Below are 6,000 nucleotides of genomic sequence, written 5' to 3'. Positions count from 1 at the left end.
CGTTCACCGTCGTTCACACGGCCACCGTACCCACCTCGCCGCCCCAAGGTGTCTCCAAGGACCGCCGTCGCCCGCTGCTTCGTCTGGTGCAGCCCGTTGGAGACCGGAGCCCCTGCAACGACCTCCCCGAGCTCGCCTTCAACTTCGGACGCCGGCGACCCCCTTCTTCCCCGGCGCCGATCTGCTGCTCCTAAGCCCCTCACCGGCCTCCGTGTGCCGCGCGGTGAGCCTCTCCCCCTCCTCCCCTGTCCTTTCTCTCTCGCGCGCCCCCTAGCGGCTTCCCCACGCGCGCCCGAACGCCGCGCCGCGGAGCTCGTCGCCGGCGGGTCTCCGGTGACCATTTGGTCATGGGCGTAGGCCCGTTAGCTCGACCGCATCGTGCCGCACCCGCCTAGCTAGTTAGTTCGGCCGCTCGCGCGCTCTAACGCCGCACCCGCCCCAGCCCGAAGCACTTCGCCGCCGGCGAGCTCGTAGCGCTCGCCCCCGCCCGTTCCAGCCGCTCCGGCCACCACCGTTGGACGCGCGGCGCCGAGCCGCGTCGAACGCGCCCAGCCACACCCCCGCAGACCCCCTGTGCGCGAAACCCGCGCCCCTCCCGAGCCGCGCCGCCGCGTTTGGCTCGTCGGAGTTGCTCCGGCGCCGGCCGCCGTCGTGGCTGGTCTGGGGCCACCCCAGTGCCTCTGCCAGTGGGCCCCGTGGGCCCCGTTGACTGGGTCAACCCAGTCAACGTGCTGACTGGGCAGGCCCATCCACTGACATGCGGGCCCCGCCGCAAAATTAAAAAAAAAGGAAAAGAAAAATGTTTTTATAATTAAAACTAATTAATTAACTTAATCATGCACGCCCCCGATTTGACCGTACACTAATCATGCACGCAAATGTGTACGATCAAGGTCAGGGACTCACGGGAAGATATCACAACACAACTCTACAACATAAATAAGTCATACAAGCATCATAATACAAGCCAGGGGCCTCGAGGGCTCGAATACAAGTGCTCGATCACAGACGAGTCAGCGGAAGCAACAATATCTGAGTACAGACATAAGTTAAACAAGTTTGCCTTAAGAAGGCTAGCACAAAAGTAGCAACGATCGAAGAGGCAAGGCCTCCTGCCTGGGACCTCCTAACTACTCCTGGTCGTCGTCAGCGGCCTGCACGTAGTAGTAGGCACCTCCAGTGTCGTAGGTGTCGTCGTCGACGGTGGCGTCTGGCTCCTGGACTCCAACATCTGGTTGCGACAACCAGATAGATAGGAAAGGGGGAAAGAGGGAGAGAAGCAACCGTGAGTACTCATCCAAAGTACTCGCAAGCAAGGAGCTATACTACATATGCATGGGTATATGTGTAAAGGGGCATATCAGTGGGCTGAACTACAGAATGCCAGAATAAAAAGGGGGGATAGCTAGTCCTGTCGAAGACTACGCTTCTGGTCATCTCCATCTTGCAGCATGTAGAAGAGAGTAGATTGAAGTCCTCCAAGTAGCATCGCATAGCATAATCCTACCCGGCGATCCCCTCCTCGTCGCCCTGTTAGAGAGCGATCACCGGGTTGTATCTGGCACTTGGAAGGGTGTGTTTTATTCGGTATCCAGTTCTAGTTGTCATAAGGTCAAGGTACAACTCCGGGTCGTCCTTTTACCGAGGGACACGGCTATTCGAATAGATAAACTTCCCTGCAGGGGTGCACCACATAACCCAACACGCTCGATCCCATTTGGCCGGACACACTTTTCTGGGTCATGCCCGGCCTCGTAAGATCAACGTGTCGCAGCCCCACCTAAGCACAATAGAGAGGTCAGCACGCCGGTCTAACCCTATGCGCGCAGGGGTCTGGGCCCATCGCCCTATGCACACCTACACGTTGCGTACGCGGCCGGAAGCAGACCTAGCCTAGTGGCGTTCCAGTCCAATCCGGCGCGCGCCACTCAGTCGCTGACGTCAAGAAGGCTTCGGCTGATACCACGACGCTGGGATACCCATAACTACTCCCGCGTAGATGGTTAGTGCGTATAGACCAAATGGCCAGACTCAGATCAAATACCAAGATCTCGTTAAGCGTGTTAAGTAACCGCGAACGCCGACCAGGGCCAGGCCCACCTCTCACCTAGGCGGTCTCAACCTGCCCTGTCGCTCCGCCACAAAGATCCACTTGCGGGTACTCCTACGAGCCGACCCGACTTTAGTCATCACATGTGTCATGTATGTAGTATATAAGTATATACCCGTGATCACCGCCCAGGTGTTCACGGCCCGATAGTATAGCACAGCAGACGGACAAGAATGTAGGGCCACTGATGGAAAACTAGCATCCTATACTAAGCATGTAGGATTGCAGGTACAGGTATCAACAGTAGTAGCAAGGATAGGCTATGCATCAGGATAGGATATCGAAAAGCAGTAACATGCTACACTACTCTAATGCAAGCAGTATAGAGAAGAATAGGCGATATCTGGTGATCAAGGGGGGGGCTTGCCTGGTTGCTCTGGCAAGTAGGAGGGGTCGTCAACTCCGTAGTCGAACTGGGCAGTAGCAGTGTCGGTCTCGTAGTCTACCGGAGAGAGGAGGGGGAAGAAACAGTAAATACAATGCAAACATAAGCATGACGATGCGTGACATGACAATGAGCGGTGCTAGGTGTGTCCTAACGCGACAGTAGGTGGTACCGGTGAAGGGGGGGAACATCCGGGAGGTATTCCCGATGTTTCGCGTTTTCGGACAGACGGACCGGAGGGGGAAAGTTGCTAGTTCGATAGGTTAAGGAGGTGTGGTGGACGAACGGACTATGTATTTGGATTCGTCTCGTCGTTCTGAGCAACTTTCATATAGAAAACATTTTCATCCGAGTCACGGTTTAAAAGATATGAATTTTCAAAGTTTATTTGAATTTCTGGAATTATTTAATTAACAGAAAAAAGGGGTATGACGTCAGCATGACGTATGAGCGACGTCAGCGGTCAACAGTCCGGGTTGACTGGTCAAAACTGACACGGGGGACCCACCTGTCATAGACAGTGGGTTAACAGAAGATTAAACTAATTAATTTTTAGTTAATTAACTACTGGGCCCACCTGTCAGTGAGTGATTAGATTAATTAATTAGTTTTAATTATAAAAACATTTTCTTTTCTTCTTTTTTTTTATTTTCTGCGGCGGGGCCCGCATGTCAGTGGCTGGGCCTGCCCAGTCAGCACGTTGACTGGGTGGACCCAGTCAATGGGGCCCACGGGCCCACTGGCAGTGGCACTGGGGGGTGGCCCCAGGCCAGCCACGTCGGCGGCCGGCGCCGGAGCAACTCCGACGAGCCAAACGCGGCGGCGCGGCTCGGGAGGGGCGCGCGTCCAACGGTGGTGGCCGGAGCGGCTGGAACGGGCGGGGGCGAGCGCTACGAGCTCGCCGGCGGCGAAGTGCTTCGGGCTGGGGCGGGTGCGGCGTTAGAGCGCGCGAGCGGCCGAACTAACTAGCTAGGCGGGTGCGGCACGATGCGGTCGAGCTAACGGGCCTACGCCCATGACCAAATGGTCACCGGAGACCCGCCGGCGACGAGCTTCGCGGCGCGGCGTTCGGGCGCGCGTGGGGAAGCCGCTAGGGGGCGCGCGAGAGAGAAAGGACAGGGGAGGAGGGGGAGAGGCTCACCGCGCGGCACACGGAGGCCGGTGAGGGGCTTAGGAGCAGCAGATCGGCGCCGGGGAAGAAGGGGGTCGCCGGCGTCCGAAGTTGAAGGCGAGCTCGAGGAGGTCGTTGCAGGGGCTCCGGTCTCCAACGGGCTGCACCAGACGAAGCAGCGGGCGACGGCGGTCCTTGAAGACACCTTGGGGCGGCGAGGTGGGTACGGTGGCCGTGTGAACGACGGTGAACGGCGGCGACCGCGTCGGGCGTGGGGAAGGAAGGAGTGGCGCGGATCTGGGGGGGAGAAGAGAGAGGCGCAGGGGCCGAGAGGTGAGCGGGGGTGAGTGGGAGAGAGGCCCGAGGAGGCGGGGGGAGCTGGCGTCCTTATCCTCCCCGTCGCCGGCGAGGGGGTGCGGCGGGGACTGCCCCTGTTCCGACCCCGGTCGGGGGAACAGGGAAGGGGGCGAGCGGGAGAGGTGGGTTGGGCCGGGGGTCGGCCCAGTCGGGCCAGGGGTCCAGCGGGGGAAAGGGCCTTCTCTTTTTTTTTCTTTGCCTGTTCTGTTTTTCGTTGTATTTTCTTTTTATTTATTTATTTTCTTTCCTGTTTTATTTCATTTAAAAGTAATTAGGTATTTTATAAAATGTGTTTTCTCCACCATAATTACCAGTGTATTATTTGGCACCCATCGAACATTTTTGTTTAAATTTTTGAAAACTTTTATTTTCCACTTTAATTTTAATTGAAGTTTGAATTAGGAGTTTGAAAAGAAATGTGATTCCAAATGTGATCATGCCCTGTTTAGCAACATGATTAGCTTAATCACAGAGAGTTACTGTAGCATGATTCTCGGGGTGTCACAAAAAGTGAACCAAGCTCAACAAAATTGATAGCAACTACTCCTACAAGTGCCTAGAGACTATATCATGCATTAGAACTACTTGGAACCATATAAATTTGACATGCAAGCTCAAGAACATGGTCACCTAGGCAGCACAAATTTGCAATGAATAAAGCACTAGAACAAAAACTAATTGGACCAATGGAGGAGTCACATACCAAGGAACAATCTCCCAAAGTAGTTTTGTGAGAGGTGCTTTGAGCAAGGAGATCGAAAATCGCAGCAAAATGAGCTAGAACTCGTGCTTGAGCTGGATGGTGATTTTTTTGGGAGGAAGAAGAAGTGTGTGGGTGCAGGAATAAGTGGAGGGGAGCCACCGTGGGCCCACGAGGCAGGGGGCGCGCCCTGGACCCTCGTGGCCAGGTGCTTGCTCCCCCTGCTGTGTTCTCAGTGCCAGATATTGTCCAATATTCCAGAAAAATCATATTCCATTTTCAGGGCATTTGGAGAACTTTTATTTTTGGGGTATTTTTATATTGCACGGATAATTCAGAAAAAGACAGGAAAATGCTATTTTTACTTTATTTCAACTAAATAACAGAAAGTAGAGAGAGGGTACAGAAGGTTGTGCCTTCTAGTTTCATCCATCTCATGCTCATCAAAAGGAATCCACTAACAAGGTTGATCAAGTCTTGTTAACAAACTCATTCTGAATAACATGGAACCGGAGAAATTTCGAATAACACTATGTTACCTCAACGGGGATATGCACATCCCCAATAATAAGAATATCATATTTCTTCTTGACAGTAGGAAGAGGAAATTCAAAACCTCCAAAAATAATCGATGGAATTTTTCCAATAGAGTTGATACTGTGAACTTGAGGTTGTTTCCTCGGAAAGTGTACCGTATGCTCATTACCATTAACATGAAAAGTGACATTGCCTTTGTTGCAATCAATAACAGCCCCTGCAATATTCAAAAAAGGTCTTCCAATAATAATAGACATACTATCGTCCTCGGGAATATCAAGAATAACAAAGTCCGTTAAAACAGTAACGTTTGCAACCACAACAGGCACATCCTCACAAATACCGACAGGTATAGCAGTTGAATTATCAGCCATTTGCAAAGATATTTCAGTAGGTGTCAACTTATTCAAATCAAGTCTACGATATAAAGAGAGAGGCATAACACTAACACCGGCTCCAAGATCACATAAAACAGTTTAAACATAGTTTCTTTTAATGGAGCATGGTATAGTAGGTACTCCTGGATCTCCAAGTTTCTTTGGTATTCCACCCTTAAAAGTATAATTAGCAAGCATGGTGGAAATTTCAGCTTCCGGTATCTTTCTTTTATTAGTGACAATTTCTTTCATATACTTAGCATAAGGATTCATTTTAAGCATATCAGTTAATCGCATATGCAAAAAGATAGGTCTAATCATTTCAGCAAAGCGCTCAAATCCTCATCATCCTTTTTCTTGGATGGTTTAGGAGGAAAAGGCATGGGTCTCTGAACCCATGGCTCCCTTTCTTTACCTCCTAGC

This window comes from Triticum aestivum, chromosome 1D (assembly GCF_018294505.1).
Source record: "Triticum aestivum cultivar Chinese Spring chromosome 1D, IWGSC CS RefSeq v2.1, whole genome shotgun sequence".
Lineage (NCBI taxonomy): Eukaryota > Viridiplantae > Streptophyta > Magnoliopsida > Poales > Poaceae > Triticum > Triticum aestivum.
Note: the sequence above shows the minus strand (reverse complement) of the source record.